This window comes from Mus musculus, chromosome 11, assembly GCF_000001635.26.
Source record: "Mus musculus strain C57BL/6J chromosome 11, GRCm38.p6 C57BL/6J".
Lineage (NCBI taxonomy): Eukaryota > Metazoa > Chordata > Mammalia > Rodentia > Muridae > Mus > Mus musculus.
In genome coordinates, this window is record NC_000077.6 from 109194818 (window position 1) to 109210004 (window position 15187).

Consider the following 15187-nt stretch of genomic DNA (forward strand, 5'->3'; position numbering starts at 1 on the left):
TGGTTAAGTGTCAACTTGACACAACCTAGAAGTAATTGGGGAGAAAGTCAGTAGGGGATTGTCTTGATTTTTAATTGATATGGGAAGACCCAGCCCACCGTGGGCAGCACCATTCCCTAGGTAGGTATGTCAGGGAGGAGAAAGCAAGCAAGCCGAAAGCCTCACACATTCATCTCTTTGTTTTTGCCTGCAGATGTGATGCAACTAGATACCTCTAGATCCTGCCACTGGATTCTCTGCTATGATAGACAAAGTAGCCTGGAATTGTAAGCCAGATAAGCACTTTCCTCTCTTAAGCTGCTTGTTGTCTGAGTGTTTCAGCAGAGCAACAGAATCGAAACTGGAGCAGCTGGCTTCAGAACTACATCCAGCTCCACATCTTCTGGTTCAAGGTGTGGTTCACCCTGGGAGACCCACAGGGAACGGTCATCAGGCAAAATCAGGACCTAAGGGATTTGGCGGTGGCCACATCCTGCGTGAGGGAGTGGAGGAGATGAACGTTACATCTTCAGCCAGCTTCATTCATGGACACCAAGCTCTCATCACCCAGAAGAAAAGAAGAAGGAGAAAGCAAGGTGTTAACAGTGCATAGGTTCCACCTGCTTGGTGTAATCACATGCTTTTTGGTCCCCAAAGTAATGACCCTGAGACTTCTTGTATATGAATAAATGCCTCAACCAAAAGCTAGCTGTCTCTATTGTCTGACTAGTTCATATCTCAATAATCCTGTTATTCTACTCTAAGTTCTGCCACGTGGCTGGTTTCCTGGTCCTCAGTTTCATGTAACTATGTCAGGGGGCCAAATCCTCTTCCTATGCCTGTCTCTTTCCCAGAATCCTCTCTCTCTCTCTCTCTCTCTCTCTCTCTCTCTCTCTCTCTCTCTCTCTCTCTCCTATTTCCTGCCTATGCTAATAAGCCGACAGCATATTATTGAGAGGTGATGCTTCCATACACTGCACAAGAGATTCTACAACTCGGCACCTTAATCCCACCACCACCCTTGTCACATATGTGAATTTGAGAGTTCGGGAGACCAAAGTCGTCTGGTGAATGGAGAAAGAACCAAAGTCCAGCACAGAGATTCTGGGATTCAAATTGTTTCTCTTGATACAGGAAAGGCAGAACATGCTCCTCAGGCAACATGGAAGGGGAGGGAAGGGGAGACAGTTCATGAGCCTGGTATACAGAGTGATGGGCAACAAGAGACCCTGTGCCAAGCAAGGTGGAAGGCAGTACTGACAGACACCCAAGGTTGTCCTGGGCTTGTGTGCACCTCCACTCAAACACAAACATGGTTGTGTGCATGCGTGCAGGTACACTTATGCACACACACACAGAGGGAGGGAAGGAGAGACAGAGGGAGGGAGGGAGAGAGAAATGAGTATTTTTCTATCAGATGTCTAGAAACATGAAAATAACCCAGCCAGGAAAGACAGGTGGCAAAGCACAGAAGCATCAGCTGGACCAAGGACACTCTTGACAAATGAGTTGGATGGGTACCATTTATATTGGATAATTAAAGAAAGTCCTGGAGTGACCCAACATCAAGTCTTGATACTTCTTAAGCATCCCCCATGCTGATGCTCTGAATGCACTGCCCAAATCCATTTCCATGGCTTCTTCTTCAAACCTATCCATAACTCACATTCCATCGATGTGGTGGTTTGAATGTTTGTCCCATGGAAAGTGGCACTTTTGGAAGGTGTGGCCTTGTTGGAGGAAGTGTGTCAGTGTGCGGTTGGCTTTGAGGGCTCTTAGTGCTCAAACACCACTCTGTGTAGAAGAGAGCCTCATCCTGCTTGCCTGCAGAAATCAGTCTCCTCCTGGTAGCCTTAGGATCAAGCTGTAGAACTCTTGACTCTTTCAGCACCGTGTCTGCCTTCATGCTTCCCACCATGATGATAATGGACTGAACCTCTGAAACTGTAAGCCAACCTCCATTAAATGTCTTCCTTTCTAAGAGTTGCCTTGACATGGTGTATCTTCACAGCAATGGAAGCCCTTATGACAATCAAATTTAGTAGTTGAAAGTATACAGTCCCCAGGTTGGAGTGTATCCAGTAGGTTGTGAAACTTCTTATAATTACAGAACTGTTTTATTGCTCCCAAAAGACATTCTACATCTATTAGGGGTCACCCTGCCTCGACACTAACCCAGTCCTTGGAAACTACTAATCTCCTTTAAAATCCTAGGATTTGCCTAATCTGGATCTTCCCCATAAATGTAGTTTCTTAACTTTTCATGATGTTTTTAAGGTTTACCCAAGTGGTAGCATGTAGCATGCATCCATTCCCTCTCTGTCTCTCTCTGTCTCTCTCTGTCTCTCTGTCTCTCTCTCTCTCTCTCTCTCTCTCTCTCTCTCTCTCTCTCTCTGTGTGTGTGTGTGTGTGTGTGTGTGTGTGTGTGTGTGTGTGTGATGTCAGTCTTTGCCTTTTTAACACAGGGACTCTGGTTTACCACTGTGTACAGGCTCATGAACTTTTAGGGGTTCTTCTGGCTCCCACTCCCTCTCCCCAAAGGAGTGTATAGCAGATTTATATGCATTCTGGGAATCTAAACTCAGGACCTCACACTTGAACAGCAAGCACTTTACCCATTGAGCCACCTCCTCAGCCCTCTTTCCCTTCATAGAACTTAAAATATTTCATTATAGATAATGCTACACCATGTTAATTCCTCAGTTGGTGGATATTTGAAATTCGATTGTCCTTCAAGGCCATGGTCTCGCAGAGGCTAATGAAAGCCAATAGGGCTCTGATTGTGACAGGTGAAGAGTGTGAGTGGCTTTATGTGAGCCAGCACCATGGGGAGCATTTTGTGTCTATGTCTTCATTACATAAGCAAACAATGATTTTCAAGGACAAGTAGATATAGGAACGACATGGAAGCATGCTTTGAAGAATTATATTCAGAATGAGATAGATGAGATAATCTTGGTCCACAAAGGAGCTAAGTCCAACTACTAATCTGTAAGATTCCACAAGAACATTCTGCTATTTCAAAACCTGTTCTTATCCTGAGAAATACAGAGGACCACTGATTTAGAGTCTTCCTGTGGGAAAGGTTGACGAGACAAAGAAAGCCATTTGATGTAATCACGGGGCAATGGTTTGACATGAACCAAACCTGCAGACAGAGCTGCTCTATGCTTCATGGTGGTCAGCACTCAGCTCTTCTGCAGCCAGGTAGACCTACTGCAGCTATCTTGGGAACTTCCTAGTGCAGCAGATTAACCCCATTCCATGCTCATGGACCCCCAGAAAGGAAGGAACAACCTCCGCTCTTCTCCTTTTTACTGCTGTGATAAAAAGGCCCAAACAAAAACAGGAGAAAGGAGAAAGGATTCACTTGGCTAACAACCCCAGGTTGTCCATTATAGCAGGAAGTCGAGGCAGCAGGAACTTGAGGGAGCCTGTTGTGTTACATCCACAGTCAGTATCAGAGTGCAATGAATTCATACATGTTTATGTGTGCTCACTCTCATTTATCCATTCTCATATAATTCGTGATACCTTGCCTAGGGAATGTGCCACCAACAGTGGGCATGCCTTCCCATCCTTTCCTCCAAAAAGTACAATCAAGATAATCAAAGAAATGCCCACAGGCCAACATGATCTGTAAAATCCCTCACTTGAAAAATTCTTTCCATGAGATTCTAGCATGTTAAGCTGACACTCAAAGCTGACCATCCCAGCTCCTACCGCTCTTGAACTGTAATCACGCAGAGAGTCAGAACTATTGGCACTTTGAAGTATCTACTTTAGTGATTGTGTTAGTAGCAACTTTTTTGCCATAAAGTTTTTTAAAGTACCTTTATTACTGTTTATATTTTTCTCACGTGTAAGTGGTGTGTGTATATGTATGTTTGCATATGTAGAGGCTCACGTGTGTATAGAAGCCAGAGGTTGATATGAGGTATCTCCCCAGATCTTCCCACTTTATTCACTGAGGTAAGGTCTTCCAGTTGAAGCAGGAGCTCCCGGATTCAGCTAGTCTGGTTAGCCCCAGCCCCAGCTCCGGAGAGTTAGTGTTAGAGCAGGCCACCATGCCCACTTGGGAGCTCTGCGGACCTGAATTCTATCTTAATCCTTGAGCAACAAGCACTTTAACCACTGAGCCATTCCCCCAGCTCTTACCACAAACGTTTGATCAGAGCTACAAAACAAGATAAAAAAAAAAAAATCACTTCCCACACCTTAGTGGACAATGGACCTGACACTTCTTGTTAGACATCTTAGGAAACTGGCAAGGCTGGCCGATGATTCCCAGATCCCAGGCCCCATAGTCACCTTGGTCATGTGGACTCAGGAAGGTAATACCTGTGCCCTCAGCCCCAATTGCAAGCATATCCTATACATCTGCCCTGACAAAGCCCTGGCAAGGCAGCTGGTATCAACAACAAGAACAGTAGCTGAGCAGGTGCATCGGCCTTGAGTGCTTTGTGATTTGATGAGCCTCAAAGTGGTTTCCAAACCTAGGCTTTGAAAGTACGTTATGTGTTTTTTTTTAAGAAAGAAAAGAAAGGAGTAAGGGCTAGTATGGAAACACACACACAGAGACACAGAGACAGAGAGGCAGAGAGACAGAAACAGAGAGGCAGAGACAAAGACAGAGAGAGACCAAGAAAGAGAGAAAGAGAGAGAGAGACAGAGACAGAGAGACAGACAGAGAGACAGAGAGACAGAGAGAGAATGCATATGCCAGAATACAGGCATGTCATATCCCTCATTTGTAGCTGGTATCTTCAGGGTATAAATTGCCCAGGGTCCTCCCCCATCTCATTTCCCTCACCCCCTTCCTCTCTCCCCTCTTTCCCACCACTTTGCTTCCCTTGTGAACCCCTTGAGCCCACCTGGCCTGGGTCCCGCCCCTGCAGTCTGGGCCTACAGCTGCCTGCAGAGCAGAGAGGGCTAACTCCATCCCATGTCACCCCCCTGGGCAGTTCCTTGGCAGAGATTTGAAACATTTCTATTTAAATGACATTTGAACAAACGCAGAGGGTTCAGTTGCACTTCAATCAAATTCCGTGGGATCCAGTTGGGAGCCTGGTCCCTGTGGACAGTGTGCAGGGAGTTCCCTGTGTTTTCTGATTTGAATTGCTTTGTTCTCCTTCCAGCGAGGGGGAAAGAGGGGGATACATTTGGCTGAAAATGAAACATTTCCCTTTTAAGTCAAGAACTTGAACGTGGCTTGGAGGAGAGAGTTTAAACTCCATAATCCTTGGTCCTGAGCAAAGCAGAAACATGCCTGCCATTTCCTCTCTGGAAAGGGGAAGCCAGGGAAACAGCTACTGGATAGAGCAGCCTGGAGCCCTCTGGGAGGCTGCACTTCACGTGCTCAGGGGACACAGCTCAGAAATAGCATTCTGCGAGGTAGTTGGGCCCAGTTCCTTTGGAAGTCCACACATTGTCTTTTAACTTCCCCGGAAAAGAAAGAGAGGAAAGAAGAAAGGAAGCAGGTGAGGAAAAAGGGAGATGGGGAAAGAAGGAAAAAAGGGAGAGGAAAGGAGAAAAAGGGAAAGGACAGAGACAGGGAAGAAAGCAAGGAAAGGGTAGGGGTCAGGGAGAAGACTCGGCGACTTCATTATCATTATGACACACTCCTGAGGAAAAGCAGCTTGAAGGAAGTTTGGATCTGCATGGCTTGAGGCGGTTCGGTCCACCCTGGTGGGAAGGCGTGGCTGCGTTTGGCTGGTCACATTGCCTCTGTAGTCGGGAGACAGAGAGATGAATTCTGGCTCTCAGTTTGCTTTCTCCCATTTACGCTTTTATTCAGCCCCAGACCCCAGCCTATGAGGTAGGGTGGTGCACTTTCAGGCTCCGCAGTGCCTCTTCAGTTAAACGGCTCTTAAAACAAACAAACAACAAAACATAAAGGTGTGTCTCCCAGGTAACTCTAAATCAACAATCCAAGTTGTTGAAGATTAGCTGTTGTGAGAAAACCACAGGCAGGTGTCCTACACCCCTTCACCTTTCTCCCTCTTCCCGCGCCCACACAAGCTCCTTCAGATCTTAATTGGACCATATGACTGTAGCTGTGGGTTTTGCCCATGATCTTCTTTGGTCCAGGCTCATCAGCCACCATAGCACTGATGAAATGCTCACCACAGGAAGGAAGAAAACGGCAGGTCTTTAAGGAAATCCCCAAGTCTGGATTTTGGGAGGAACTTGAACCAGACAACCCTCTGGGTGTTACCTATTTTGAAAATTGTATAAATCATCAAGTAATAGAGTTCAAAGGGTGTTCGACTTGAAGAACTCAGTTGGATTTCATCACTTTACAAGCAAAGAAAAAGAGGGCACCTGAATGAACCCCATCTTCTAGACATAAAAGTGCCTTATCAGATTGACCTATGACCCAGGTCAAACTCTCTCTCCTCTCTCTCTCTCTCTCTCTCTCTCTCTCTCTCTCTCTCTCTCAGGAAGCCTTATACTTAGCCCTTAAACTCAAGAAATGTTTAATTAATAGGCCTTTAGATTAATGGATGGATGGATGCTGGATGGGAAAAAACACTATCCAACTTAACAAGTATTTTTTGTTCTTCCCTGGGTCCAAATCTACTGTTCCTCTCACTCCATCCCTATGTTGAAACTATCCATCAGTGTACACTAGTTAGCAGGACCTTTGGGAAATGTTTGGATCCTAAGTGTGGAGCCCTGGGGGAATCTTCAAACAACAGCCCTGCCTCTTCCACCTCCACCATTGGAGGACAAACTTGAAAGCACCATCCACAAAGCAGAAAGTAGGGTTACCACACACTAAATATGCCGGGGCCATGACTTTGGACTGAGCTTCCAGAACTGTGGGACGTGATGATATTCACAAGCCACACGGTTTGCAATATTTTCTTGTAGCTGCAGGAAATGGACTGAGACAATTGGATGGTAAAATTTATAAGAATTAACTGTCAGAAACAAAGCAGAACCAACCCAGCGATGCCTCATCCCAAGTCTCGCACAACCAAAACTCCCTTTCCTCGGGGCTCAGCCTTGGTTCATTTCATGTACTCAGAGGAGGAGCATGCGAGAATTTTTATGTTCTCAAAACCTTGAAAATACTCCAAGGAGAACATAGCAACTTCTGACCAACCATCCTCACATTAATGTTTATGTGGGCAGCGCGCTACATTAATCAGAGCGCTTTGGGTTATAGGAGATAACTCAGCCTTGCTGAAGCCGAATGAATTCATCACTGCACATAAACCAAAAACCCAGGGGTGAGCTTGCCTCCTGTATGGCTGAAATCAAGTCTATGAGCATCACAGACGGAAGCTCACTCTCACCGGTGGGTAGGAAAGGAGAGGCTGAGTTTGACCAGGGCACAGTGTTTGCATATGCAGAAATATTACACTGAAACAGACTGATATGCACAACTGATGCGTGATAATAAATAATTAAAGAGCAAACTCTGGGGGGCTGGAGAGACAGCTCATCTGGTAAAGACACTGACTGCTCTTCGAGGAGACTTGAGTCTGATTTCGAGCACCTACACATTGAACACAGCTGTCTATAACTCCAGTTCCCAATCTGGATGTATTCTGACATCCCTGAGCATCAGACCTGTCAGGAATACACAGATATACATGTAGACAAAACACCCACGCACATGAAACAGAATTCACTTTTTTTTTTTTAAGTTAAAGAGCAAATTCACTCTCTCCACAACCATGTGTGTTTTTCTTGATTTGGCCTTCTTTTCGGGTAGATTGTTAAACAGGTGGCCTTAAAAAGATGCTTCATAGCAAATAGCACCAAACCTTTGAGTCCTCTCAGCCAATGACCACGGAGAAAAGTATAGATGTCTTTCTCGGTGGTTTTCTGTCTCACTACTGACCCTATAGACCAGGGGGACGGTTGATTAAGAATGAACAAGGAGGGCTGGTGAGATGGCTCAGTGGGTAAGAGCACCCGACTGCTCTTCCAAAGGCCCGGAGTTCAAGTCCCAGCAACCACATGGTGGCTCACAACCATCCGTAACGAGATCTGACGCCCTCTTCTGGAGTGTCTGAAGACAGCTACAGTGTACTTAATATAATCAATCAATAAATAAAAAATACAAAAAAAAACTATTTTAAAAAAAAGAATGAACAAGGAGTAATTCTAAAGATGAGAAAGGGAAGACGCTACATCCAGATGGAAAAGTATGGGAGAAGGGTGGCACAAAAAAATGCCTTCTGGCTACTACAGTCACTTAACTGTTCTGCCACAGACCACATATGCTTTTCTCCACTTCTCCTTGGGTATGTTTGCCTTCATAAAAACCATAAGTGTGTAAGAATACTTTGACTGAAGAGTACTGGGAGTCTAACTCAGTGGTAGGGCAATTGCTTAGTGTATGTGTGGATTTGGGATCCAATGCATACACATAGTCTACCAGGAAGGTGGCAAATGGTACATACTGAGAACTGGCAAAGGAAGTTAACGGTGACACAGATAGATGGAAAAACAGTCTGTGTTGACAGTCTGGGAAATGTAGTATCGTGACCATGTCCACATTGACACCTAAAGTGATCTCTAGATTCAGTGCATCATTGTCCAAAACTCCAGTGACATTTTCCAGAGAAATAGAAATAAAAAGCAATCATAGAATTTGATTGTAATCCCCAAATTCATGACCGGTCAGAGGAATCTGGATGAAAAAGAGTAAATCTGGTATTATCACACTCCCTGATCTCAGACTCGGTACAAAACTATAGTATGAAACTATGGTTAACCAAGAGCACGCTTAGTGCCACCCTCATCACTAGGTAAAAGACCCTGCTGCTAAAGATGGCACACAGTTGGCTTAGAGGACAGAGTGAAATCAAGCTCAAATGGACCTGGAGACTTCCTCCCTTCTGACTAGCTTTCACAAAGCCAGAAGGGGCTATGCAGCTTGGTACGGGAGCTACCAGATCTTTCTTACACAGAGGTGGACTGCTCCAGTTTGCTTTCTGTTGCTGCAATAAACACTGGGATGAAGAACACTCTGGACAGGAAAGGGTTTATTTTCATTTACAGGTTACAGCCCATCACTGAGGGAAGCTGGGGCAGGAACTGAAGCTGTGGTAAAATACTATGACTTTATAGAAGGAGGAAGTTATTTTGCTTTACAGAAGAGGGAGGGGGTATGGAAAGAATTCAGGAGCCGAGGATGGGGAAGAGCAGCTGTGGTGGCCTGCATAAGACCTGCACTAGACCAAGCCATCAACATTCAGCCTGATGGGGGAGGGGCACTTGAGGCTGACCTCCACCTGAGGAGATATGGGCAGCTGTGGAAAGTCATGTTCTCTTAGAATAACCCCTGGTAGATTGTCCGTACCCTGGTGGGTAGTCCCATACCCATGTATGTGGCAGCAGCACTGACTGGATTCCCTGAGTTAGTAAGAAAAGAAACAAAGAAACAAACGCATCTAGAGGGAGTGGGGTGGGGAACTGGACATGGATATGGTCAAGATGCACCATTACATGGAGGAAATTGTCAATGAATAAATTAAAAGTAACAGAGATATTAGCACAGAAAGAGATTAGAAAACTAACCAAACAGAACAGGGACACAGAAAATCAAGCATATGTGGTTAATTGTGGGTATTTTTCCTTCGTTGGTTTTGTAGGATTCTGGTTTTTTGGTTTGGTTTGGTTTTGGCTTTAGAGAGTTTGGTTTTTTGTTTTGTTGTTTGTCTGTCTGTCTGTCTTTGAAACGAGGTCTTACACTATACCTCAGACTGATCTGGTGCTCACACTGTAGCCCAGGCTGGCCTTGAACTCATGAGCATACTCCTGCTTCAGCCTCCCAGTTGATTTTTGACAAGTTTGCCTAGGATATACAACGAGAAAGGACGGTATGCTGGAAAAGGGATATATACGTGCATGGCTCTTGCTGAAATCAAGGCTAACAGAGAAATGGAAAGTTGTAACAGATGAGGCAGGGGCAGCCCTGGAGAGACACAGAGACTTCATAGAGACTGTGGGAGCCACTGTGTGGCAGCCTCTGGCCAGAGGGAACAAAGTAACACCAGGTCACAGCGGCAGGCATCCAGCAGCTGTGCAGCTGACCAGAGTCAGCCCCCCCCTCCCCCCCAGGAGCAATGTAGCCAGCCAAACCTCTCCTGGATGAAGGAGCTGCTGTTGAAACACCTGGCAGACTGGAGAAGGTCACCACTCTCATGAGGCCTGGCTGGGACCTCTTGTCTCTCTAGATTGCCTTTATACCCCTATATCAAACTCCATTACCTGTGGTAACCAGAACACACCTCATGTCCATACTGCATGAAAGGACCTGCTGTGGTTTTCATTCTGTTCCCCGCTACCTTGCACATGCTTAGGCGGGTAGCTAACCTCCTGCTGTAAAGGGAGTCAATGCAGACATATTGTACCTTAGTGACAATGGGCAGCTGCGCTACTGTAATTGGGGAGAGGAGGAGGACTGCAGAGATGACTTGGCACTAAGGAGCACTGACTCTTCCAAAGGACCCAGATTTCATTTCCAGCCCTCACCCAAATTGCCTGTAATTACAGTTTCAGGGGATCCAACACCCTCGTCTGTCTTGCAAGGACCCTGAATGCAACTGGTGCACAGACATACATGCAGGCAAAAGACCCACACACCCAAAATCATAATTTTAAGTTTTAACTGTGTGTGTGTGATATGGGAGCATATACACCATGGTATGCTGTGTGATATGGGAGCATATACACCATGGCATGCTGTGTGATATGGGAGTGTATATGCCCTGGCATGCTATGTGATATGGGAGTGTATATGTGATGGCATGCTGTGTGATATGGGGGTGTATACACCATGGCATGCATGTACAAGCCATGGGACAACTTTGTGGCATGGGTTCCAGCAATCAAATCCAGGTTGTCAGGCTTGAACTGCCCGGTGTCACTTTTACTCACAGAGCAGTGACAGTGATCCCTACTTGCACTTTTAGGCAAGGGAGAAAAATCACCTAGACAGTGTCTGAAAAAAATCAATAGAGGAAGCCGGATTTCTACCATTTATAAAAGATGGTGGTAACTATTGTTTAAAATAGCATTGTCACAGGGTATGGTGGTACACGCCTTTGATCCTAGCACTCAGGAGGCATAGGTAGTGGATCTCTGTGAGTCTAAGGCCACCCTGGTTTACATGTGAGTTCCAGGACAGCCAGGGCTACACAGTAAGTCTCTGACTCAAAATTTAAAAATAGTACTGTCTACAAAAGATTTGCATAGGACTTCATAAAAAGAGAATGCCCAAGCAGTCAATACCATAGCAAAAAAAAAAAAATGTGTTTAAATTCCTTAAAATAATATCATGAGGCCAGAATAGAAAGTCAGATAGAAAGCCACACACTACTCACTTGGTCCTATGCTTTAACTTTTTGATGGTAATGAATCATGTAGGACATACATGTACCCCACAGTGGAGCATTCCATTCCTCAGAGGAAGTGCACTGATCTGTTCCCTAGGCAACAAAGAAGGGGAGGGGAGGGGAGGGGAGGGGAGGGGAGATGGATAACAGAATTTGTAAATTTTACTTTCTGCACTTACCACACACAACATGTATCCATTCAATGGAATATTAAATTCTACCCTGATGTGTCTAAGTGTGTGCAGAGGATAGATAGATCGTTGGCAGACAGACAGACAGACAGACAGACAGATGATAGACAAATATCTGCTAACTGAGCATGAATCAACACTCTACGTAGATGTCATGAATAAATCTCAGTAACATACCTCATGATCCATTTAGATAATGTTCAAGAAATCTCATCTACATAAAACTCAAAAACATAAACTAATCTAAAGCATTAGACACTGGGGTCATGGCTACTTTTGTTAAAAGGAACATTACTGGGTGAAGACCCAAGAGAGTTTCTGGGTGTCTGAAAAGGCTTGCCTCTAGTGCTGGAAGGCCCTCACATGAGCGAGTTCTCTTTGTGAAGGATCCACCAAGCTGTATCCCGGTTGCTCTATGCACTTTATTTTTTATTTGTGTCAGACTTCAATGACGACGTACCTTTCAAAACCTCCTGCCTGTTCAGAAAGTACACGGGGCAGATCAATGCTTCTGTGATTCATGTGCCTTTGCCTTTCAATAACAGTGCCATTCTTTCAGTAAACGGTCCTTTCATGGTGACATCAATGTCATCCATCAGGCATGTCTGTCTTTCCCACCGCACAGACAGCTGTGGCCTCCGGCCCCACGCTGACCAGGCCTTTGTGTGCATTCTGCTGTTTATCATCGGGGCCAGCTCTGCTCAGCACCTATGCTCATTCGCAGCCTCTCACCCCTTTCCCCAGACGCTTTGACGAGTTTCGAGTTTAGCAGATAAAGTTCTGCTGATAGACGGTGGATGAAACGTAAAGATCACAGAGCTTCGAATCTCATGCCTCCTGACTCTCGCCACCCTGGATCAGTTGTTTGACTTTTCTGAGCCTCCGATCTCTTGGTGCCTACCCTATCTGAAGAGTCCTTAACAAACACCAGTTAGCATGGTTACTGTCCCGTTGATGGAGTAGGAGGAGGAGAAAGATTTTTAAATTACCTTTTGTTTTTCTCCAAACTTCAAAATTAACATTTTATTGGGGGTAAAATGCACATTAAAAAACAAAAACAAACAAGAGCTGAAGAGACCACTTGGCTAATTAAGCATTTGCATTGCAAGTTTAGAGATCTGAGTCCAATCCCTAGAACCCTTATAAACTACTGAGTTGGGTGGTACAGAGTCCTAATCCCAGGGAAGGGAAGACTGGAAGATCCATGGAGTGCCCTGGGCAGCAGCCACACCGGCTTAAGTGGTGAGCTTCGGCAGTGAGAGAGACCTTGTCTCGAAAGAGGTAGACGGAGGATGGAACGATGATTCAGCAGCGAAGAGCAATTGCTGCTCTGCCAAAGGACTGAGGTTTGGTTTGAGCACTCACAAGGTGGCTCACAACCATCTGTAGCTACAATCCCAGGGTAAAATGGCACCCTTTCTATCCTCTTTAAGTACCAGGCACTATATATATATATATATATATATATATATATATATATATCCCCAGGACAATGTTCCTGGGCACTACAACCCAAGGTTGTCCTTTAACCTCCTAATATACTTGCATTCATACCTTCATACAGATGTGCATATTTTCATGTACACACACACAGTCACTGTTTTTCTTGCACATACACACACACACACACACACACACACACACACACACACACATATATATACATATATATATATATATATATATATATATATATACATATATATGGCTGGAGAATAAAGCCTGGAGAAGCATTGTATTAGTATTAATACATGAAAGAAGCCAGTTAGTAGAGAAACACCAGATGCTCTTCCCCACCTGGGTTTCATACAACAAGCAGAGCATGCCTCAAAAAGTATATGCTATACCAACCAGGGAAAGGTGGATATTATGTCAGTGTCCTATAACTGGTCGTATGGTTCACGGCCTGGTGCCTTGGGGAATTCCTTCCCACCTCCTAGCCCACTCCCACCCTCAGAGTGCTTTCCCTTAATAAACTGCCTCTCTTTCTATGCCTAACCATGGGTCCCTGGGGGCAATTCTTGGCTGTGAGACCCAAGAACCTGGATACTTCAGCAGCTGCCCCACGACTCACATCCACACTGAGAACAAGTATCAATGTGTGCCGTGTGCATAAATGAATGTGTGCATTTGCACACAGGGTGGGGCATGTCTACACATATGTGCAGGTGCATTTCAAGGTCCCAGGTTGACATCGGGAGTCGTCTTCTGTGGTTCTCTCAGTGGAACCAGAGCTCACTCATAATGGTTGATTTAGCTAGATGGCTTGCTCTGAGGATTCTCTGCCTCTGCCTACCGAGCAGCAGATTTATAGACCACTGCCACACACACACACACACACACACACACACACACACACACAGGTCCTTGTGCCTGCTCAGAAAGCACCTTCCTCACTGAGACACTACTATCATAAAGCTCAAAGGCGTATGTTTTCCATCCCATCATGCACTATGGGTCCATCCCTGTGTCATCACAGGATCTTTACCAACTGTACATCCTGACATTCTATAGAGGCAGTGTTTACTTTGCTGTGCTCAGTGTTGGAGAAATAGCTGGATCTCAAACTCAATGACTATAAACAATGCAGCAATTAACATCCCTGGCCATGACCTACTCAAACGGTTCAGAATCTCGCTGAGCTTCAGTCTGAAATGAGATGATAGATGTAAGGTGTCCGGAAAAGACATGATTGACCAAGGATGCTGGAGAACATTAAGACGGAAAGTAAAAACAATAGTATGTGTCTTATTTTGCCCTTGAGACAGAATTAGCCCAGGTTAGCCTTTAGTTCACCACGTAGCTGAGACTACTTTTGATCAATTTCGTAATGCCTACTGCCTCTACAGTAGACAATGCACCACTCTGACCAGGTGACGGCAAAACTGCTTTTAAATACATGTATGTCTTCCTCAAGATTTAGGTTTATACTTTGCAAGTTTCTAGTTATATTTGGTAGATAATTTGCTTTGCCCTTAGAACCACCCTGCCCAGATGCCCTCTGCAGGCTGACACACTCACTGTGTCCCAACTGCTGTGTGAACTGACAGCAAAAGTCTCAGAGTGGCCCCAACTGCTGTCTGCAAAACTGTCATTGGCCTAAGGAACCAGTTAGGTTGGATGTATCTGGAATGTCAGTTCCCCACTACCACTAACACAGCCACAGCCACCAGACAGTGGCTATAGAATGCATAAGACAGCTTTCTTGCCCCAGTGGGACCATCATTCATATTGCAAATCTCCAGTGCAGAAGTGGGAAAAGCCTAGCTTCAACAGAGGCCTCTCTTCGTCGTCTGCTTCCTTCGAGTTTATTCAAGCTTCTTGCCCAGAGTTTCTTTCAAGCCATTTGCAGGAGATTCCATGTTTTGAGTGATTCCATCCTCAGAATAATTCCTGGGGAAGAGCATGAAGTTAAGACAATGGCCCTCATGTCAAGCCCAGCAGCACTGGAGCGGGGTATAGGGGCGAGCGGTGAGATGCTATCGGAAGGTTGTCTATCTCATAACTTCCTGCTTAAAATACCCTCAAACAGATACGCAGCAGATGCCCTTATCCAGCCAAATAGGAGCCTGTGAGCCACTGAATGGCCAACAGCAAGCCAACACTGGGTGGAGAACACGATGCCCCATGACCCTGCACAAAGAGAGGCCAAACAAG